Below are 25276 nucleotides of genomic sequence, written 5' to 3'. Positions count from 1 at the left end.
AAGGACCTTGAAAACCTTACGTTAAGTGAAAGAAGCCAGGCACCAAAGACCACTTACTATATGATTCAAATTCAGTGTGTAAGTTCAGAATAGGCAAATATATAGAGGCAGAAATTAGAGAACTGTTTGCCAGGGGATAGAAGGAGAGGAGAACAGGGAGTAACTTCTTAATGGGTATGGGTTTCTTTTTAGGGTGATGAAATATTCTAGAGCTAGATAGTGGTGATGGTTGCACAACATTGTGATGTACTAAAAACTGAATTGTACAACTGTAAAACAGTTAAAGTGATGAATTTTATGTTAATTGAATTTTACCTCAGTTAAAAGGGTGTGTATGTGTATAATGATTTATGCTAAATGTCTCGTGATTTTTGTATCTTCCATTATATTTACTTTGGATCACTTAGAGAAACCTATACCCAAAATGTGTTAATCCCGTCTTTAGCCATGGTGGGGGTGGTGAAGAAACAAAAATAGCTCTGTTCCATCCGAGTAAAGCATAGTAATTAAGAGCATTGAACTTGCGTCCACGCTACTTCAACCTTCAACACACTGTGTTGGAATGCTGCTCCTGCTGTGTGCTAGTTGCTCAACTTTAGGCCAGATAGGAATCTCTTATTGCCGTAGGCACTTGAACTATTTGGTGAGTCTGTATTTTATAAGATTATGGTAGAGTATTAAATTCATTGATACAAACAAAATCTTAGAATTGTTCTTGGCCTATAGTAAGTTTATAGAATTAACTCTTGGTTTTAGTGTCCTAAGACAGCCCATCATGATTTAACTATCAATATTATTGCACTAGAAACAGATGAAATTTGTATCAATACCTAATGATTTGTTCTAAACTCCCCCCTGGTTTACAAACTGAATTTTCCACAGTGCTGCTTTAATGAATGCTCCTTTAATTCTGTTAGTAACTACTGTACTTTTTATTTTTGCTTTCACACTAAAATCATCAAAGGATGCAAATATATCTATGTTCAAGCTATCATGGCCCAAGATACTGAAGCACATTTGTGTCTCCTTATCCCTTTTCCTCTTAAATCACACTGTGCACACATCCCCCTACATGCATGTACAAAATTGCATGCACACACTCAAACAGGCAGAGCTTTCCCTCCTCGAGGGTACTTGCTGGGGCAGGGCATTGGTAGCATTTTCTTCGTTCTTGTTCTCAGCCCAGACCATGAGATTTCTCTGGTTAATTGTCTTAACTTACTCTATAAATCTATCTGTAAAAATCTGGGAGATGTGCTATTTTCCCTTTCTCTATTCATAGCTTTAAAATATAAGTTAAAGACATACGATCCTGAAAAAGGAGACCATTAGAAAGACAGATTCACTGGAAGGCATGAAGCCTGGTGTCATGTTCTCTTGCTCAATGTGACAGGACTAGTATTAGTAGCCATTCATCGATATCCCTAATTCTACTTTAGTTGGGATTCTGTTTTATCCATTCTGCTAGACTTTCTAAGCAAGCCAAACTGTTATTGTCATTCATTGGTTCTCCTGGTTATCTAATTCTATTTTTTCCCCTCTGTGATCTTTACCTTTATAGAAAAATTAGAGTATACATGCTTACAGAATTTTAGACTGTCTGAGATTACATATGCATATTGACCAGCATTATACCATTATCCAGGCTCTTTCATCTACTATAATGAAATCCCTATTTCTGTTACCGAGTCCAAGCTTGTACTGCTTGACACATGACAGGCCAATAAATCGAGAGATGAGTTTTGGGGCAAGGAATAGTGACTTTATTCTCAGTAGACTGAGAAGATGGTGGACTGGTGTCCCAAAAAACCATCTTCCCTGAGTAGAATTCAGGCTTCTTTTATACCAAAAGAGGAGGGGTTAAAGTCCTGGTTCCAGCCAAACTCTGGAGGGGATGTCTTAATCTCTTCGTTCATGCAGCCATTCACAGTTGGCCTGGTCAGGATGTTTCCTGTGAGCTAAACAAAGGTATTTTAGCTTAATGCTCATTGCCTGGGAGGCAGGATTCCCAGAGATGGGCCATTATGTATAATTTAAGCTTATAGGCAACATCCTTTCAGTGATTAACTTGTAATAAAATAGTTTCCTCCCTATTACAGTTCCAGCTTTATCTACCAATCATTTACCTGAATTAAGAGCACATCACAAATGATAATCTTTTTCCATAGCAACTTTTCCCAAATCATCCCTTTCAAAATATTCTCTGTAACTTTTATATTATGAAAATATATGAGAGTCTGGAATGCCTCACCAGCCACCATCTATCATAGGTATTTGTATGTCTTTATCTCAACATGCTTATGGTAGTCAGGTAATATTTGCCAGGTGGTCTGCCTGGAAATACAAACATTTCTGATGGATATTTAACTATGTTGTTTACCCAAATTAATTGATATTTATTTGAATTTCAGGCAAAAAGGAAAATTTTTAATAGTACAGAATATAAAGAATCTCATATATGTTAAGATTATTCCTGGTATTTATGACTTTAATAGAGAATGGATGATTTATTTACTATATACCATAAATATATACCAGTGAAATAAGAAAAATAAGTACACTGAACATGTCATCAACATTTTCTTTTATTAACAAAGTGACAAAGGATTGACCATGTGCTTTATATGTCTTATATACTTAAGTATTTAGCACAACTTTAATTATTCTCTTAGGCAACTCTCTTGCCAATTCACAGTCACTCTGAGCCAGTTCTGAAAACTAGAGGCTCTTATTCTTCATACTTAGGAACAGAAAAGAAATTGACCTCTTACTCTTGTGGCAAAATTTCTTTATTCCTCTATTTTTACTTTCATGTTTCTAATTTTATGAAATATAATTTAATTAGAGAAGTAATATATGAATGCACTTTTTACATATGAATATATAATGTAGATATAGCTGTATATGTATATATGTATATCTGCATTTGTGGATATAAATACATATATGTGCATGTATGCATATGTGTGTATACAGACTCATGTTAGAGCTAATCCAACAGTTCTTCTTGTCACTGTATTTTATCCATGGCATAGAACATTTAAAAATGTTTTTCAGTAAGGAAATTACCACAGCAAGGATCCATGGTACTAATGAATATGAAAGCGTTTAAGACAAAGAGTGTATTCTCAAATTAGCATAGATATGTTGCATGCTACAATTTGTGAGCTCTGTATCAATTGCACATTTCTTTTTGAAAAGTTGCATTTAAGAATGATGAAATTGGTTTTCAGGTGCTATCAACATGAGTTTGTTTCTGTTGACAATGAATCAATAACTCTTTCTGACATGACTCTTATAGTAGTAAGAATCCTTGCAGTAATCCACTTTCTCAGTGACAGACAGATAGCTATGCCTTGAATTTTTGAAAGTGCTACTCAGTCTAAATATTGTTCTGGTGAGCATTATTTCCTTGGCTCAAGGGTGAATGGCCACTTAATGTGATGAAGAAAAACAGTTGTCATTTTGGAAGGAGCAAAAGGGAGGAATAAGGGCATGAGAAATGCACACCAACGTAGAGCTGGAAAAGAAACTGATGGATTTAATTGTAATCAATGGAGAAAACTCAGATGACAGCTCAGAATAGGAATAATTTTATTAGCAGATGAGAATTAGGGACTAAGAAAGGACATCACATATATGGTCTCTTTGGGTCTCCTAACCCTTTTGAGTTGGTTTATATTTTGGAAACCTACTCTACAAAGTAGGTATTATTACCTCAGATTATAGATGAAGAAATTGAGATAAGTTAATTAAGATTTCACACCCTAAAAAAATGAGAGAATGAGAAATAAAATTTGAGGTCTGTCTGACAACAAAACCTTTGGCTTTCTAATATAGTGTCAACTTCCATAGTTAAGTTACTAATATAGTATAACTAATGATTTATTGTTCACAATTAATGTGTAATCCATATGAAAACTTTCTGTAAGGTATGATACATTGTTTTACATATTTGAATTTTGAGTTATTAATGCTTTAGCAGAAATAATTTGATATTCATTTTTGTAGGGCAAGGAGGCTTTATTGAATTGTTTTTTACTCTCAAATTTCACAGAAAAAAATAGATTCTTGTTAACTCCACTTCGTGTCAGGGTCTGCTCTGCACAATGTGAAGATTCTCTGACAAATTATATTTTCTTGACTGTGCTTCGTTCCTTTTCTCTCTTAGCTTCTCATGTTTCAACTCTAATACATCTACAGTATATTTCTGGAAATTTTGTACAGCTAGAGAATACAGTCTCTTATGGAAATACCTGAGAGGTATGGCGAGTTTATCTGGGGACTAGGAGTCATAGAGGTGATTTTAGTTTATTCATGTCTCTAGAGCTTAGTTTTCCAGTAAATATCCTCAATAGGTTTGACTGCTTTTACCTTTCAAGCTTTTGTCCTAGTTTAAAGGTTGTAGAAGAATTCAGTAGTGGCAAAGCCCAGGCTGATTTGGAAAATCTGTTTTATTGACTTTGATCACACGGATAGCATGGCTGTTTGTAAGGAGTCAACCCAAGGACAGCTCATAGTATTAGTCATGAACTTTTGCAAAAATTTGTGGCATCTAAGCACTGCCCACGTTAAAATCCCCTGTATCTTAGTATCTTTTATCAAACAGCAACCTAGATTCTACAATGCTCAGATCTAGTAATTAAAATGGCTCTTGTGTGATGTCACACATGCTCAATTATTTTGGCATAAGGATGAATTTCCTAGGGTGCTGGAGTCCTTCCTAGTGTATCTACACTAGTCATTCCTAGTGTATATGTCATCATTATGCTACCTTATAATTGGGTATAGTTTTCTGAACCCTGTTGTTAATGTTGTTCTTCTGCTGGCTTTCTGAACAATCCAAATGCCTTCTGATTTATAAGTTAACATCTCTCCCATACAACCTCTTTTTTTTTGTTGTTTTATCATCTTGCATAATAGTAAATTCTGACCATTAATGCCAAGTATAAGCACACAGTATGCTTGGTAAAAATCATTCTTGCTCTAATGTTCTACAATTAAGCAGTGTCAGCCCTTCCCTGAATATGAGTGGGACACATGAACTGCACTCACTGTGGGCCTCCAAAGGGATAGTAGTGACAGGAATGTACCTAAAAGGGAGCTTTAACAAGGCATATATGCAAATGAAGTCTATGGAAACAGACATTCAAGGTATATGTCTTTATGACACTGCTTCTCAAACTTCAGTGTATATACAAATAACCCTGGCTCTTGGTAAAATGCAAGCTCTGGTTTGGTAGATCTGGGGTGGGGCTCAAAAATTGTGCATTTCTAACAAATCTCCAGATGATATTGATGCTGTTTGTCCAAGGACCACAATATGCTGAAATGTTCCTCACGTGAGAACGAAGAAATCACACTAAATTTTCCTTATTACTTCTTCAGTTATATTAGAGTGAACCTTACTTTTATTACATTATGTGTTCATCATTCTAAATTTTAGTACTTTATGTTTTTTGCCTATTTAACTTTGTCTCCTTGATTATTTTCAGATCATGCAGAGTTTATGCAAATTTCTGTAGGCTTCCCATGGACTTGAAAATACTTGAGGACAGTGACCTTGTCTTTAATCTTAGCCTTCTCATATCTTGCTACAATGCCTAAGAGTTGCTCAAGAAATTTTGGTTAATAGCTGAATAAAGGAACAAGTGAATGATAAGTGAAAATATAGTCTCCTTGTTCTGTTAGCATTTAGTAATGGTACTTAAAATTAGTACATTTTTTCATTTCCTTTGTGAAGAATAGTATAAGAAAGTGGGTCCATTCATTACAGAACAAGAAGACAGTATCATGTAACAGGAAGGCAGTGTAGCAGTTAATTGAGAGCACAGATTCTGGAGTCTGATTATCTTGCTGTCAATCCTGGATCCTATAATTACTGACAACGTGACCTTTTATAAGTAGTATAGTCTGTTAATGTCCAAAATTCTTCATGTATAATGTGAGAATTAAAAAGAAAGCCACTCATAGGTTAGAGTTAAATTACATAATTCATGTAAAATACTTGAGAGTGCCTGGCCAATAGTACACAGTACATAACAGCTATTTTTCATAACTGGAATATTAACGCTTACTCTTTTCAGAAGTTTTAATTATGTTGAAAGAGAAGATAACAAAGTTCACAGAGGTTATTAAGTAATTTAAAAACTAATTGATAATCCTTCACCAATCCTGTAGATTCACTATTTCTGTTTATAAAACGAAGGACTATTTTTAAAAGCTTTTCCATTGGCAAAATTATGCTAGCACTTTATTACTTAAAACACTATAATATAGGGGTCAAGCCACAAAATAGGTGTCAATATTTAGCACAAGTTAAAGACAGATACTTTTAAAAAGTGTTGCAAGTTTCAGTTATATATCTTAAACTTTTACATATGCATGCACATTTGATTTATTCAATTAAGACACCTAGGTGCATTTGAATTTACATTGGACTACGGATATATTCCTTCCTTTGTAAACTAATTGGCTAGGATCACTATGATATATTTTTAACACAGTTACCTGGTACTGTAGTGTAGAATTTCTCTTTCTTGCTGAGCCATTATTACAATGCCACATTAAATAATTTATCTGGTTGAGCCCTTGTCTTATTTTTCAGTTTAATTTTAGTGAAAATGTTCATATATGTGAGTTATGAAAGAATTATCTAACACTTGCAAATTTTTAAAGAAACTAAAGTCTGGTTTGCAGCTCTTTCTAAAAAGTTATAAGGAAAGGGAATGCCATATAGAGATAAGTTTGAGGTAGAAATATATTGTTTTTGCGTAAATAAAAGTAGTCAGAAGTAAGAGAGTGAAGCAAACTGTTATGATGACTAAAGGACCTCACTGTTATGACGATTGTCTAATTCTGAGCAGTGATCATGCTAGCTTTGTTTCTTTGGGCAATTTTTGTACTCTCTCTGGACCATTTGTTTGATTGTTTGATTAATGTGGGAATGAATTAATTAATCTAGGCATCCTCTAAGGTTTTTTCCTATAATAATGTTCACAATTAGCTTCAACCTGTACCTACTCTTCCCAGTTATTTACATCAGAAAGTCATCTGGTTCTATCTCTAAAAAATTCCCAGTCTAGCTCCTTCTTTTCTTTTTCAGTACTACAACTTTAGTTCAACTCTCATCTTAATTAAGCTATTCCAGTAGACTCACAATTAGTCTTCTTTCACCTACTTTTACCTCAGAACAATAGTTATCCCCCAAAATAGAGCCATTTTTTAAAAGGTGAATTGGACTGTGTCATTCCCCTGCATAAAACTTTCAGTAACTTTTCAGTATATTTAAGAGACAATCTTATTTCTTATCATGACCCGCAGTAATATCTCTTCTTACCCCCTTCTGCATCTTTACTTATTTCTGTAACACTCTTTCAGTCACTTTTTATGTCCCAGCCACACTGGACTTGAATTTGCTAAGCCCTTCCTTCTTAGAGGCCTTAGATATGATGTTTGCTTTGCATAGAACAGTTTCCTTTATTGTTACAAGGATAGTACTGCCTTGTCATAAAGATCTCAAATAAAATAGCATCTGCTTAATGAGGCTTTTCTTAACAATAAAAAGTAAATTACTGAGACTTTAGGCTTCAACTCCAAAAAGTAGAGTTTGAAAATTGTCCTTCCCATCCTTACACCAAGAAAAAGGGGGAGAAACAAAAAATCAGGGACTTTTTGGGTCCATCAAAAATCTGAGTTTGCAGGGCAAAATGTACTCACAAATCTGAAGACACAGGTAAATCCAGAGAGTCAGAGCTAAGATCTGTTTACCTAGAGGAAAACCTGCTGGAGAAATAAAATGGTTGGAAAACTCAAATAGTAATTTTGTCAATTACCTGGAAGTTGAGTGTGGACCATTGAGTGAGGGAGAAATTCCTAGGGTCTCTGGTCATGCGTGAGGGAGCTCCACTTTATCCCCAGGAAACCTACCTTTTTCTCATAGTGAAAATTCAAGAAAGGCCCATCATGGCTTTGGCAGTGTGAGGGGGAAAAGTAATCCTCATGAAATGAGAAAGGCCTACTACTCTAGGGAGAAGACTTGACCAGAGTCTTGCCTCACACAGGTAAGGAAAGGGCGTTCCCCTCACTTCAGCCCCATCTTGTCCTCCTGTGTCAACTAAATGAGGAAGAGGGAAAATTTTATAGGAAGAAACACTTGTAAAGTTCACAGAACACAGGCAGAGGCCCTTCAGCCTCACCTCACCACCACATCGACAAGGTTCCAGTACAATAATAGTGCATTACATCTGAGAGACCTGCAAGACATAGACACTCTCTGGAAAAAAAAAAGAGTATTTAGTGTAGCCCACATATGAGAAAAGAGACCAAAACAGTGAGAAGAAAACAAGGACACTGTGGAGATTTTTAGCCTCTGACATGTATGCCTACAGCAAATGTTAAGCACAGCCAAACTTCTGGTGAGCTCAATGTAAGTCATAAAGCTGAGACGTTCCAAAATTAATGATGGACATCAAACCATGTTCCAGGAAGTTCAGAGAACACAAGACAAGATAAACACTAAAATAACTATACTGATCATCTTATAGGGAAACTGCAGCAAGTCAAAAAGAAAAAGAAAATCTTGAAGAAAGGTGGAGGTTGATGAGGAGGTGGGTAAATTTATCTACAGAGGGACAGGGATAGTAATTATATCAGACTTTTCATCAAAATTACATCAAAAACCTTGCAAGCAAGAAGAGAGTGGCATGGAATATTTAAAGTGATGAAAGAAGAAAAAACCACTAACCTAGAATTCTGTATGCATTGAAATTGTCTTTCAGAATTGAAGGGAAAATTAAAACATTATCAGACAATAACTAAAACAATTCATTTGTAGGATACCTGCCCTTCAAGGAATGTTAAAGGGGGTTCTTCCAATAGAAAGAAATGGTATAGGTCAGAAATATGGATCTACGTAAAGAAAGAGCATTGCAGAAGGAATAAATTAAGGAGAAATAAAATAATTGAGTTTACTTATTTGTAATTGATTTAAAATAAAATTGATTTTTTAAATCAAAGTGACAATTAATTGGGTGATTATAGCATATGTGTAAATTAAATAAATGGTACCAGTAGCACAAAAGAAAGAGAGGAATTGGGAATATTTTGTTATATAGTACGTGCACTATATATGAAGCAGAAAGTGTTATTTGAAGGTGGATGTAGATTAGTTAAAAATGTGTATGGTAAACTCTAGGGTGACTGCTAATTTTTTAAAAAGAAGTATAATTGTTCCACTTAGAAAAGAAATCAAATGGACTCATAAAATGCTTAATTAAAACAGAAAACCACTGGGAATGAGTAGAACATAGTTACAAATATGGTAGTTGTTAATCCAAGTACATTATTACTTTAAATGTGAAGTGTCTAAAAATACACCAACTAAAAAACAGATTAGTAGAATGGATTTATTTTTTAAAAAGCAACAAGATCCAATTATATGTTGTCTAACAAGGAATGCCCTAAATATAAAGATTCTGAGAAGAAAAAATTAAAAGGGTGAAGAAAGTTATACCATGCTAAAACTTCCTAAATAAAGCTAAAATAGCTATAATAATTTCAGAAAAATCAGTTTTCATAACGGAAAATTATCAGAGATAAAGAAGAGGGCTACATAATGATAAAGGGGTCAATCCTCCACAAAGACATCACAATCTTAAATGAATATTAACTTAACAATATAGTATCTAAATAGGTGAGGCAAAAAACTAATATAATAAGGAGAAATAGATAAATTCACAATAATAGTTGAAGACTGCAAATCCATTCCCCTCGTCAGTAATTGATAGATCAAGCAGGCAGAAAAATCAATGAGTATATTGTTGACCTGAAAAGCAATATCAATCAATGTGATCTAATTGACATATATAAAATGCTTCAGTAAACACCAAAAGAGTACACATTCTTCTCAAGCTGTCATGGAACATTCATTTACAAAAGTAGACCATATATTGGGGAGTAAAACACACCTTAATAAGTTTAAAAGAATAGGAATCATACAACATATGTTCTGAGGCAAACAGTGGGATTAAACTAGGAATGAATAACTGAAATATAGCTGGAAAATTCTAAAATATTTGGAAATTATACAACAGACTTTTGAACGACATGTGGGTCAATGAAGTCTCAAGTGGAGTTTGAAGACATTTCAAACTAAATGAAAATAGAGCTTAAAATTTGTGAGTTGCAGTGAAAACAGTTCTTAGGTAGATATGTATAATGTGAAACATGTATATTGGAAAATAAGGAAGGTTTAAAGTCATTAAACTAAGCTAATTATCTAATTCCCTCTATATTCCTGGAACCCAGAAAATAGTCTGTCATACAAGTTTGTTTCTAAAGTCATCACATTGGCAGCAAGATACTGTTTTTTTGTTTGTTTTGTTTTAGTTTTTTTTATTTGTACAGAATTTTAAAATTTGTGTTATTGAAGTATAGTTAATTTACAATGTGTTAATTTTTGCTGTACAGCAAGGTGATTCAGTTATACATATATATACATTCTTTTTCATATTTTCCATTATGATTTATCACAGGGTATCAAATTTATGATGTCACTTATACGTGGAATCTAAAATATGACACAAATGAACTTGAAACAGAAGCAGACTCACAGATATAGAGAACAGACTTGTGGTTGCCAAAGGGTAGGGGGAGTGGGGGGAGGATGGATTGGGAGTTTGGGATTAGCAGATGCAAAATATTACATATATAATGGATAAACAACAAGGTCCTACTGTATAGCACAAGATATTGTTTTAATCACCTATAATAACCTTATGGCAGACAACATTGTGTCTTGAAGAAAACATACTTTGTAGGAAAGTGCTTTTGGTTTGCCTCAAAGTGTAAATGAAGTGCATTATAATTACATAATCTAAGAGTGAAGCTCTCCACTGAAGGATATAATTTCATTCAACCATTTTCAGTATTCACTATTTTAATAATATTGAGTTAATATTGTATTGTAAACTACACAATTTGGTCTGTTTAACATTATTTTAATTACTTGGTTTTTATTTATAGATAAATTTCTTCCTTACTTTCACAGGAGCTTTATTATTATTTTTTTTTATTTTCTCCCTTTCCCAGCCTCAATTTGCATTTAGAATGCTTGTTACAGAAATACTCAGATTGAAATTTTGCAAGACACATTAAGTGCTGCAGTAGGTTGAAGAAATGAGGCCTTTAGGGAGACAGCAGAAGCTCCTCATAATGTAAAGCTCTGGTTATCATCCTGTTGTGAAATCCATCTATTATATGTGAGGGGTACAAAAAGATATTAACCGATCAACAAAGTCCTCTTGAATGTTCTGCCTGATTTTTAATTTTGGTGCATGGTCTAGTGATCTATAGGATTGCTGCAGCTCCAGATCATAGGTTCCCACCCTTGGCGCAGCAGGCTTTAATTATAAAGAGACAAACAAAAAAATGATGTACACTACCCTAGGTTTTATTTTTTTCATTTTCCATAACCTTCCTTAAATAAGTTCCATAGATTAAATAAAGAAGTGTATCTACTTCTTTCTATTTCTTGTAATAAAAATACTGTCCTAAGTGTTAAACTGTCATGACACAGTATTAGTTTGGAAGAAACTAAAAAAGAACTCAAATAGCTGCACAAGAAGTGTTGACATTATCTGTCTCTTTTCAGAAATTTTGTTTTTAACTTCAAGGGCAATACTTGCTTATTTAAAATATTTCAGCAGTGTAAATTAAAAAATTAAATTTCTCCTTACTCAGCCCTGTGCAATTTTACTTCGCATTCAGAGACAACCTAACACCTACCAGCTTGGTTTGTATAACTGATGACTTTTTACTGTCCATCCTTCTTTATATTATATATACATATGTGATATCATATCTATTCTATATTCATTATTTATATAGCTGTAAGGTATTCAATGCAAAGGAAGTAGTAGAATGTTTCACCATTTCTGTAAGCCACTGTAATAAATGCATAAGCTTCTACCATAGCTTACACACACACACACACACACACACACACACACACACACACACACACACACACATATTCAAGTTTTGTGTAAGAGTTTCCATTTCTTGGAATTGCTGCACCACATTGTATGTGAGTTTATTTATATTAATAATGACTAGGGTTGCATTAAACATATGTATTAATTTAGAAAAAAAGTACGTCCTTACAATCATATTATCTCATCCAGATAAAGTTTTGTTTCTTCATGTATTCTCTTTCATGTCCTACAGAAATTTTTATTAGTTTTCTTACATACATGTTGCACATTTATTTTTAGCTTAATGCAAAATACTTTAAAAATATGTTTGTATGAGAGGTTTTTCATTATATGCTCAATTTTTTGTGGATATTTTGTATTATCACAAGTGCAGTTGACTATTGGTATACTTTAAATATTATTGACTATATTATTTTAGCCAGAAAAATAGTTTTCTTTCTGTTTTTATTATCTTTTGATAATATAAAATTGCTGAATATATACATAGTTTAGGAATTTGCAGGGGAGGAAGAGAGGGAATATAGTTAGTTGATATCTCCATTTCTTTTAAAAAAGGATTTTGAGGAAGATGCCTCAAATATTATTTATTCCAGTAATAAACTCTGTGGTGCCTGGAACACAGTGGGTAGAAGGTAATATTTGGTAATAAATGAAAATAATGAGTAAATGAATGATGGTTAAATTAATGACTAGATAACTGAATATTTCTACCAAACCATATTAATTGGTTGCTGTAACTAAGATTATCTGGTACCCACAAAAAATCTGTTCTCTCTTACTTCCAGGTACCATGGCTAGACTTTATTTCTGAGTTTTTCTTGCAGCTGTATATAGCTATGTAACGAACTTAGCCTGAGAGGATGTAGAACATAGGCCCCAAGGCTATTGGTATGGCATCTTCATTCTTTCTCCCATTTCCATTGATTACAGCTTAAGCAAAGTAGAAATCCCACATGGTACCTGCAGTACCCTTAGGTGATGACAGCTATGCAAAGTAGAGAATCTGGAGCAGGGCTGCTTGCAAGCTTAGGACACATACCCAGAGTCTGGCATGACAGGAGAAAAAAAGTCATACAGACAAGCAACGATAAGAAAACAATCTTGTCATTGGGTCTTTTTGTTACAGTAGCCTGCCTTAGTATAATACTGTAATGCCACCTTTTTTAGCTTCTCAGTATTATTACCCAACTGACTATCCTCTACTTGAAATGTCTCTAGCTTGACTTCATGACACCACACTTTCTGATTTTCTCCTGCATCAGTAGCCACTGTTTCTTAGCCTGCATTGATAGCTCCACATTTTCTGTCTAAATTCCAAACCCAGAGCTTAGACCTTGGCTTATTATCTTTTCTACAAACACTCTGAGCTAAAAATATCTCATCCATACTTACGGATCAAAATACTACAGTTTATGGAGATAGTTCAAATTGCAGTTCTAATTTTATCCTCTGAGTTCATGATTCATATATCCAACCCCTTACTTAAAAGAGTTATTATGATGTAGTATATAAGAGCATGGATTCTGCAACCAGCCCACCTCTGACACTTACTAAATGTATAATTTTAGACAAATCATTTAACCACTTAGTGTCATAGTTTTTTCTCATTATAATATTGTGATAATAATAATATGGATTACCTCATATGACTGTATTGAGGATGGAATGAGTTTATATAGTCCATTTGTATTTAAAGCACTTAAAAGTCTACCTGGCACAGAGTAAAGGTTACTTAAGTTGTTACCATTATTTGAATTTTTCTTGGGGTATTTCACCAATATATAAAATATATCTAAAACTGAAGTTTTGATTGCCCACAAAAGCTTCTTTTTTTTCTCCAGCCTGTTCTAATACAGTAAATGACAGTCAACTACCATGTTCCACAAATTAAAAACAGGATTCATAGGTTTCCTCTATTCTGCTACATATATATATATGTATGTGTGTGTATATATATATATATATATGCAAGATAACATACACACACACACATATATATGTCTTCAATCAGTCCACTCCATTACACCATTTAACTGTGTAACTACAAAATACCATTTTATCCAAAGCTACCATTATTTTCCCACTGGATTACTGCCTCCATATTTACCTTTTCATAACAATTTATACCTCATACAATCTACCACTCACACAGTAACGGCTAGCACCATCTATTTCCATCTATTTATTCTTTTATATTTGGATTGTTTTTAGTTAGGTTTATTGAGGTATAATTTCCATATGATAGAATTCACCATTTTGGATGTAAATTTATATGTTTTGATATATTTATATAATCATGTAGCCACTATCACAATCAAGATAGAGAAAATTTCCATCATCCCCAAATATTCCCTTTTGCCCTTTTGTCATCAATTTCCACATCCCCAGTTTCCCTCTGTGCTGGGCAAACATTTATCTATACTCTATCCCTATAGTTTTACCTTTTCCAAACTATTACATAAAAGGAGTCCTATAGTATAGATCTGTTTTGAGTTTGGCATCTTTCACTTGCCACAGTGCTTTTCAGATTCATTCATAATAGCTCCATTCTTTATCTCTGAATAGCATTCAATTTTTTGGATACACCACTGCTTGATTTTAGGTATATAAGTATTTATAATTAATATACAGGCATACCTTGGAGGTATTGTGGGTTCTGTTCCAGACCACCACGTTAAAGTGAGTATCATATTAAAGCGAGTCACTTGAAATTTTTGGTTTCCCCGTGCATATAAAAGTTATGTTTACAGTGTACTGTAGTCTGTTAAGTGTGCAATAACATTATGTCTAACTAACAATGTAAATGCCTTAGTTAAAAATACTTTATTGCTAAAAAATGCTAACAAAACTTCAATTTATAAAAAATGCAGTACCTACCAAGAACAATAAAATGAAGTGCAATAAAATGATGTATGCCTGTATAATTTTGGTTACTTGATCCCTTTATCATTGACATTATATATATATACACACATACATATATATACACACACATATATGTATACATATACACATATACTTTATATTTTAGGGGCCTTAAAAATAGCAAAAATTCATTTTCCTTAGTTTGTTTTTGCTTTAATCAGAGACTCAAATGCTGCTTAATTGAGTGTGTTTGCGTCAAAATATATCATGAGGTTGCAGTCAAGCTGTTGATCCAGGTGTCATCTGAAGGCTCAGCCTGCGGGAGATCTGCTTGCAAATGAATTCATGTGCTGTTTGGCAGTGTTCAGTTCCTTGTGGGTTGATTGAAATATTCAGTTATTCACTGGTTATTGTTCAGAGTCCTCCTTCAGTTCCTTACCAAGTGGGACTCTCTAGAGGGCAGATCACAACATGGCAGCTGACTTCCTGAGGGTGAGCAAGAGAACAAAAGAGAGAAAACATGCAAGATCGAAGCCACACTCCTTTTATAAATTTATTTCAGAAGTGACATCCAGTTACTTCTGCAGTGTACTGTGCATTAGAAATGAATCAGTAAGTTCATTCCAAACTCAAGAGGAGGAGATTATATTGTACAAGAGCTTGAATACAAGTTGGGAAGCATTAGGGAGCATCTTAAAGGATGCCTACTACATGATATACCTTATTATTTTAATTAAAGTTTGCATAGTATATCAGTTTCTGTTCTTCTACCACTAACCTATACATCTCTTCCTAATAAAAGTTAGTATCTTAGAGACAGCATAGAGTTGGGTCTTATCTTTTACCCAGTATGAGCAATTTCAGTGCATACCTTTTGAGTTATTTAAGTTTGTCTATTAACAACAGGGCTCAGGAAATCATACCTAATGGTAAGATAGCATAATAGTAACAGATACACAATTAACATGAATATGCAAACTCTGGCACCACAGGAAATTGATCCCTCTCTCCAAAATAGCATGGAATGATTGAGCATGTGTGAAATCATGTAATGAAACACTTTGTTAGAGCTGATCAATATAGAATGTAAGTTGTTATGTAATGAAAGATACTAAGATGGAGGGAATTTTAATGTTGACTGTGCATGATACACAAAATTTTCCATGAGCCTGGACCCATTGCCACACTTCATTTGCTGTGAAATGAGTTCCTTGATTAGAAGCAATGCTATGTGGAATAACATAATGGTGGATAAGGCATTTTGTAAGTCCATGGATGGTATAGCTTTGGCAGAGGTAAGGAAGGCAAATCTGTGTCCAGAGTAAGTATCTATTCCAGTAAGAACAAAATAGAATATTGCCTTTCCATGATAGAAGTGGTTCAATGTGATCAATCTGCCACCAAGTAGCTGGCTGATCACCCTGGGAATGGTGCCATATTGGGGACTCAGTGTAGGACACTGCTGCCGGAAGATTGAGCAGCAAGCAGTGATTATAGCCAGGTAGACCTTGGTGAGTGGAATTCCATGTTGCTAAGCCCATACCTAGCCTCCACACCTGACATCATGGTCTCTTTATTCATGAACCCATTAGGTAGTGATAGAGGTGACTGGGGGAAAAGGCTGACTGATATCCACAAAATGGGTCATCTTATCCATTTGATTATTAAAATCCTCCTCTGCTGAGGTCACCCTTTGATGAGCATTCACATGGGATATTGTTATGACTTTGTTTAATTAACATTTGTTAAGTGGAGCACAGGGTGCCTAATGGTTAGCCATAGTTCAACAACAGAATACAAGAGAAATTGAAATAGAGAAGTTTATTACTCTGAGGTCCTGGAAGAAGTACACACACACCTCAAGGGGCCACATGGGGAGGTCAAGGCAGTGTGCAGAGAGAGAGAGGCCGGATCTGGGGTACATGCCTTTATCAAGGTCTGTGGGTGAAGTACGTTGGGGTTCCCAGGCTAGGGACAGGTTTAAAACCAAAGAGTGGAGTTTAGTTAATCCCTACAGTGGCCTTATCTAAGGGGTGTATAAGGCATACAGATGCTGGGAGGCAGAGGAGACTGTTGATCACAAGGGCTATTAGGGAGGTCATATCAGAAACTTACATTTCCTTGTGACTCTGCACACCAAAATCTATGGTGTGAACCTGCATAAGGAGGCTAGTGTCAGGTTAAGGTCCCTGTAAGCCACTTGGCCAAACAGAATGGTTGTTGAGGCAGCAATAGCATGGAGTAGCTTAGCTAAACTCTCAAAAGACACAATACCTTCACAATTTTCACCCAGTCAGAATAGTCTGTCCACATACTTCTTCCTTAAATTGCTGTATTGTCAATTTCCCAATCATATTCCTTCCAAGTCCCTAACCATCCAGCCAAATCGTTGGCCACAGCCCATTCATTGGTATATAATTGCACATCTGACTATTTCTTCTTCTAAGCAAATGAACAGCCAGGTGCACTGCTGGAAGTTCTCCTCACTGGGAGGGTTTCCTCTACCACTGTCCCTCAGGGATGCCCTGGAAAGAGACTGCAGTGATGCAGCTATCCACTTTCAAGTGGTGCCTAAATATCATGCAGAACATCTTTAAACCAAGCCCTAGTCTTTCATTCTCCGTTAACTTATCTTAAGTGAATCCACATGAGGCTGTAGATGCAGGTTGGGAGGGAGAATGCAGTTTAGCAAGATTGGGGACCATGGGCTTTTGAGACACTTCTTCATGTAACTCACTTGTGCCTTCAGGGTCTTCTTGGGCTTGATCATTTGAGATGATGAAATGCTGCTGTGCACACCCAGCCTTAAGGTTTGTTGGGTCAGATAATACCCAGTTTATGATGGGAATCTCAGGTTGCATGGTAACTAGGGGGCTCATGGTTGAATGTCAGTTTCTACTAAGGCCCAGGAGCAAGCCAAGAATTGTTTCTCAAAAAGAGAATAGTTATCCACAGAGGATGACAGGGCTTTGCTCCAAAATGCTAAGGGCCTCAGCTGTGACTCACCAATAGGAGCTTGCTGAAGACTACAAATAACATCTCTCTCTGCCACTGCCACTTTAGCACCATTTAATCTGCTGGATCATATAGCCTAAGCATCAGAGCAACTTGCACAGCTGCCAGGACTTCTTGCAGAGACCTCTTGTTTTGGGCCTCATTTAAAACTAGCGGCTTTTCAGGTCACTCAAAATATGTTACCTCCAATATCTAGAGTCCACTAGGCCTCTGTTTTGGTTGTGGGAGTGACCAGATGCAAAAATTGATCCTTTACTTTCGAAGGAATATCTCAACATGCCTCAGACCACTGAAGTCAAAGGCCCCTGACTTTTTGTTAAATCTGTTTCCTACCCACTGACATGCAAATGTCTTAACAAAAAGTCTAGAATAGTTGCTGCTTCTTGCTCACTAGGTCCATTCAGAACAATGTGATCAATGTAATGGACCAGTGTGATTTCTTTTGAAAGGGAAAAATGATGATCATGATTCCTGCCAACCAAATTCTGACAGGGGACTGGAGAGTTGATATACCTCTGAGGCAGGACAAAGAAGGTGTATTACTAGCTTTGCCAGCTGAAAGCAAACTGTTTCTGGTAGTCTTTATTGACAGGTATGGAGGATAAAAAAACATTTTCCAAGTCAGTAGTTGTACCAGGTGCCAGGCTATGTGTTAATTTGATCAAGTAATGAAACCACATCTGATAATGCAGCTGCAATTGGAGTTACTACTTGCTTAAGCTTCTGATAATCCACTGTCATTCTACAAGAGCCATCTGTCTTCTGCAGAGGCCACATTGGTAAGTTGGATGGAGATGTGGTGGGAATAACAATCCCTGTATTGTTCAAGTGCTTGATGGTGGTACTAATCTCTGTAATGCCTCCAGGAAAAAAGTATTGCTTTTGGTTTTCTATGTTTCTAGATACAGAAAATTTTAATGGCTTCCTCTTGGCCTTTCTTACCATAGTAGCTGTCACGCCACAAGTCAGGAAACCCGTATGGGAATTTTGCCAACTGCAAAGTATGTATATTCCAATTATGCATTTGGAACTGGGTAAATAATGATAGGATAGGTTTGAGGATCTCCTTGCCCCACTGTGAGATAGACCTAAGCTAAAACTTCATTGCTCACTGACCTCCATGAGCTCCTACTCTAACTGGTGGACAGAGTGATATGTCTCCTAGAATCAGTGTCAGCTCACAGCCAGTGCCCAGTAGTCCCTGAAGGTCTGGTTATTTCCTTTTCTCCAATGTGCAGTGATCCTGGTAAAAGGCTATAGGTACCTTTGGGGAAGGCTGAACTGTTAACAGTATAAATCTTTGTCAGTGTACTGGGATTCTTTCTCAAAGGGATCTAGCCTCCCTTTCATTCAAGGAGCTATGGGTCTGTACACTGGCTCAAAGCTGGGAATTGATTAAGGTGCTCTGTCTCTCTTGTTTTTATAATTCAAGTTAGGCTTGTGTTCACTTCATGTAGGACTTTTATGCTTATACATATCAAGTGAGAATTGAATAGGCTTCCTCTCTGTTTCATTTCTAGGAACACCTTGATCCACTAGCCAACACCATAATTCTGTATAGGTCAGACAATACTAATTGCTACTTTGGCTCTGCTGTCCATTGTGGTAGACACACGCACCTTGCTTTTGGTGATTGAGTCCTGCCACTTGGACCCTGTCACCTCAGAATCCAATTACTCCTATTGCATTTAAGTTTCTCAGTTGAGTGGCTGCAATTACCACTGTAAGGTCTGACCTACAGAGAAGAGCAATCACTGAACTCTTCAAGGATTATGTGGCTCCCCTCACAAATGTATTTTTCATGGTATTGATGAAATATGTCTTCTGGCCCTCCAGTCTGGATGAGCAAGTCTTAAATGACAAATATGCTCTAACATTCCAATCTTCCTAAGGCGTTGTATCCTTTCCTATGCAATAAACTGAGGGAAGTCCAGTATTTCTAACTCACTCACTGTGGGCCAGGCCAGCTTTTAGTCTATATTTCAATCAACCAAACACATTGTTAAAAAGAGCCCTTTTTAACTCCCAGAGCTACAACTTTAAATGGAGAACCTATTCTTAGTGATTCCGTACTTAGATAAGTATGGAATATCTATCATCTATCTATCTACTTCTCTATCTCCCTATTTATCTATCCACCTGTCTCTATTATATAAGGAATATATATATACATATATATGTATGTGTCTGTGTGTGTGTGTGTGTGTATATATATATATATATATATATATATAAAAAATCGGCTCATGCATTATCGGGTGTGAGAAGTCCCATGATCTGACATCTGAAAGTTGGAGGCCCAGGAAAGTTAGTGTACTTCCAGTTCAAGCCCAAAGGCCCAAGAGCTAGGGAAGCTGAAGGTACAAATCTCAGTCCAAATGCAGAAGACCAGTGTCCTAGCTCATCCAGTCAGGTAGAGTGTGGATTTTTCTTTCCTCTGCCTTTTTATTCTCTTCATCTCTCAACAGACTGGATGGTGCCCCCCACATCAGGGAAACCTATCTGCTTTATTCAGTCTACAGATTCAAATGCTACTCTCAATCAGAAACATAGTCATAGGCACTCCCAGAAATAATGTGTAACCAGAAATCCGGTTTCTCAGTGGCCTGGACAAGTGGACAAATAAAATTAACCATCACATTCTTCTTAGACTTCAAACTAAGTAGTCCAGTATACTCAGCTCTCTGACGGTCTCAAGAAGACTATGATTGTGTTGTTCGTCCTTTTTTCATTATTTCAGGGCCAATGCACTTTCTAGCTTTTTACACAATAAGTAGAAGAGGAAATCCTAGATTTGTCTTTTAAATGTGTATACGAGGGCTTCCCTGGTGGCGCAGTGGTTAAGAATCCGCCTGCCAATGCTGGGGACACGGGTTCAAGCCTTGCTTTGGGAAGATCCCACATGCCGTGGGGCAACCAAGCTCATGCGCCACAACTACTGAGCCTGCGCTCTAGAGCCCGCGAGCCACAACTACTGAGCCTGCGCGCCTAGAGCCCGTGCTCCGCAACAAGAGAAGCCACCGCAGTGAGAAAGCCAGCGTACCGGAAGAAAGAGTAGACCCCGCGCACCTCAACTAGAGAAAGCCTGCGCAGCAACAAAGACCCGACTCAGCCAAATAAATACATTTATAAACAAACAAACAAAAGTATAAACAATATCATGGCATGCCTCGTTTACAATTATCTAGTGAATTGTAATTGTATTTAATACAAAATTCAAACTTGTTACCATGATCCTGAATAATTTTTATCCTGCCTTCTTCTCCTAGTTCTTTTTTTTTTTTAACTGTTCTTTTTGCTTCTTACTCAGCTCTAATATATTGTACTCCCTGCAGCCCACTATCAGTTCTTCAAATATGCCAAAATGTTTATCACCTGATGGTCTTCGTACAGGCTGTTCTCTCTCAAATACTTTTCCTCAGATTTTAAACTGGTTTATTGATTCTGAATACTTAAGGTTAGTTCCTGGTTTAAATATCATACTAAGAGATGTAAGAGACTTTTTATATGTCCCTGACATTCTGTTTCCTTTAGAAGATAATTTCTAGTAATTGTATTTCTTTTGATGTGAGTACTTAATTTCTTTGTTTTCCCAAAGCAAGCATCTTGGGAATTGATACAATTTCCATTTCCCTCAATGTTAAGACTTAAAGCTCTTGAAAGTTTTCCATGCATAATAGGACATTTACAAACATTTGCTGTTTGCTTTGGTAAGCATGAACCTTGTCATTTTTGAAACTGTAATTGTATACTCACTGGTTTCATTGGAGTCAAGGCTGATGTTGAGGAAAATAACTTTCCTACAGGATGATTCAGCATAAAGATGAACTTAAAAGACCAAACAGAATGTGGTATAGCTTTTGTTTTCTTTTACCCTTGACATATGTTTTTGTAATCCCTTATGCTTAGAGTTGTTAATGATTCTGTCTTACTTTACTGTGTCTGTTGTGTCAGGTTATATTCCATGGGTTCTCAGAGGAAAGCACAAAAAGTCCAGGTGTGATGTTAACAAAATACATACACCATATGAAAAATTGTTAGGTATTGTACAATATGGATTACAGTGAAAGTTATTTCTATGCTAATATCATATACTCATCAAACTCATCTTTTAAGACAAGCCCACTGAATTATTTTTACATTTATTTAAGCCATATTCTCCAGTTGTGTGTTGATTTTTAGTAACATTTAAATGAGGCACAGTTTCTTTAACAGTATTATCTGTTGTGTTTTTTGATAGTGCTGACTTTTCACTAATTGATTCCTAAGGATTTAGAAGCAATGTAGATCTAGGCAGTATTTTTAAAACCATTTGCTCTTAAACTTCTTTATCATAATTTAAAACTTTTCCAACTAGTGGTTAAAAGAGTGCATATCTTTTATACAGACAACATCCAAAATTATGTTTCAAGTCTTGAGGTTTATCATAAGTTCCAGGTTCGGCAATTTGACCCAAAGCTGAACACTTAAAGACTTGAAGACTTAGACTAAAATTTTATTTTCCTTTCTAAACACTTTCTTTCTTATTTTTTATTCATTTCCTATAATACTACTTTATTTTCCCATGCTTCTCCACCCTCCAAAATGCAAGAATTTGGGGATATGTTTGGAATTTATTCACCCTTGTGAATTATCCTTCGTTTTTATATTAAATCCTAATGGTTCTAATCCCATACCAACATTATTGATACACATCTACATCTCTCCACCTCCACTGCCATAGAATATAAGGTGATCAGGATTGCTTATCTAGACTAATATTAGTCTCCTCAATGGCTTCACTTCCTCAAAGTTATTTTACTTTCAATGTATTTAAAAATTCTGCCGAATTATTCAGAACTGTTTTAAAAAGTCACTCAAGTTTTCCTTTAGTCTGCTACATAAATATTAACATCCATAGAAGCTTTGCTTTCAAAGCCCACTCTATCTTCATTATGAGGTTTATCCTGGTGGTGTATTTATGCTACTTCTCTTATATTATAGTACAACCATCTTAATGGTAAAGGGGAGGTTATGATTCAAAACTGTAGTCTAATATTAGTTAAGAATCCATTCTTTGAAAAGACCAGCTTAAGTAACAGACTACTTAATTTTTCTTATAAAATGATAACTGAAATATTTGACACTTTCCACATTTTAATGAGGGGCAAGGTTATACTAGCAGTTAAGATTCCTTTAGCCCACAGTGCACAGTTCTGTTCTAATGTGCAAAGTGCTTTCTATCACTATATCATTCCATTCTTACAGGAATTCTGTAGGATTAGGAACTATTACTATTTCTACCTTACAGATGAAACCATGGTTTACAGAGTTTATTTCAACTCTTATTTAGCTAATATGTGGCAGAGTGAGGATTTAAATTCAGGTCTTTTTTTACCCCAAAGCAAATACAATAATTGTAATGAATATCTCCTCTGTCTTAGAGAACTTGGTAAGTTTTTAAAATGCTGTATTACCTCATCTTGACAATAAGACTCTGCCAATTTAAGTTGAGAGATGTTAAAGACTTGCTGAAGGTTGTACAGGAATAAGGTGTCAGAGATGGGTCTTGTGAGTCCCAAGACCATAGGCCATACCCATTACTCCACTCTACAGTTATGGCTATGTTCAAATAGGCCCAGGGTTTTCATTTGTTTGTTTGTTTTTTCCCCTCTACTTTTTTTCCACTAGCTTGGAAGAATTCACAACTGTACAACTTCTTTAAGTAGTGCACTGAATTTAGTTCAGAAGACTCTAATGATAAAATGTTGTGAAAAAAATTATGTGAGAGGAGAGCGTTGGTTTCCTTTTCTCCTAATTATTGTGCCTGAAATTTGGACTATGAACCTGAATTTTTCCTGAATTTCAAAATTGTACTACCTGTTATAAGTCACTTGAAATCTTTCCATGTCCCCAGTGATATATTTCTATAAGAAAGTGAGGATTGAAGAACATTCAGGGAGAAGCCTTATCTGTCAGATATGGGGGGAGAATTCTACTTATACTAAGGTTCTTATATCAAATCTCCTAAGATAAATAAGGTGGATTTCTCAGTTCATACACACATGCATTTACTCAAGATTTGGTTTTTCAAGAGGTAGATATCAATTGTTTGGCATCCTGTTAGCACCATAAAGAGGGTCATAGAGATGAGTAACATAGTTTTGAGATGAATTCAAACTTAAGGGTGTAGAAAAATGGACTTTAAATCCTTATTTCTTGGATAAAAAGCCTGTTTTTTTTTAATGTATGAAACGAGTATAACTATAGATGATGGAAAGCAGAATTAGGTAAGATAGGAGACTAAAGAGGAAAAGATGAATTAATAGAAAGTGGGAAAAATTATATAAATGGTTTTATTTAAAGCAATGATGTGACATTTTGAAATGGATAAAAGAGACATCTGCAAGAGGTCGATAAAGATAAAAAGACATATATATTTAGCTCTATTGTTGTCAAAACTCTGCTATTGTGATTAAGGCATTGAGTGTATGGACTTTGCATAAAGCACAATCCATTTAGGCATATGGCAATGGTCACAAATAATTTTGAAGTGAAAGTATGGGTGAAGTAAACAAAAAATGTCACCACTACTCAAAACATAATACAACCTACATGAATTACCATTTCAAAAACATCCACTTCGTTTTAAAAATGGCCATTTTGATACTTTCATGTTTATTTCATTTCATATTGCTTCTTTTAATAGTCCACATGAACCATATGTGAAAAATTCAATATCATTAGTAATCAAGAACATTTTTAAATAAAAGAGCTAATACTGGTACAGTTATGACAAAATTAGCATGTTCATTTATGCATAGCATGTCTATGAAGAATCATTAAGCTTAATCTTTGACATCCTCTACATTTATGAGTTTATCTTAGTAAAAGAATTCAAAGAAAGAAATCACACAATTATGAATAATTGTACTATAATTTCTAACTGGAAATATGTAGATTATTATATGGGATAGTTATTTTAAGATGGACCAGGACAACCTACATTTCACATTTTGACTTTTGGCCAAGACAGGGCAACTAACTATGATTTCTAATGATTTTTCACAACTATTTAAAATCTTACATTCTTCTGGTGGCACCCAAAGCCAGTTTGTTTATTGATGACTTTCACCTGGCATAACCAACTTGAGAGTTTGGCTTTGCTGGCTGACCAGAGGAGCATAAAGGACCTCATTACAAACTATAAACTCTCTGAAATCAAGACTCATCACATAAATCTTGGTAGTTCAGTTTGGAGGTGAGGTTGGCTCTTGTCTGAATAAGAATGAACTTCAGGATCTAGCACCTGGATATCTCTTAGATTCCCAGTGTTGTACTATATCCTTTTTTTTTTTTTTTTCGGTACGCGGGCCTCTCACTGTTGTGGCCTCTCCCATTGCGGAGCACAGGCTCCGGAC

The 25276-nt window shown here is 35.5% G+C and overlaps 1 pseudogene; it reads right to left on the bottom strand.

Annotated features, from left to right (window-relative positions):
• Positions 1–15955: 15955 nt before the first annotated feature.
• LOC137228367 (uncharacterized) lies at positions 15956–17023 on the bottom strand (annotated as a pseudogene).
• Positions 17024–25276: the final 8253 nt, after the last annotated feature.

Source organism: Pseudorca crassidens, chromosome 7, assembly GCF_039906515.1.
Source record: "Pseudorca crassidens isolate mPseCra1 chromosome 7, mPseCra1.hap1, whole genome shotgun sequence".
Classification (NCBI taxonomy): domain Eukaryota; kingdom Metazoa; phylum Chordata; class Mammalia; order Artiodactyla; family Delphinidae; genus Pseudorca; species Pseudorca crassidens.
Note: the sequence above shows the minus strand (reverse complement) of the source record. Positions and strands in the feature narration are given on the sequence as shown.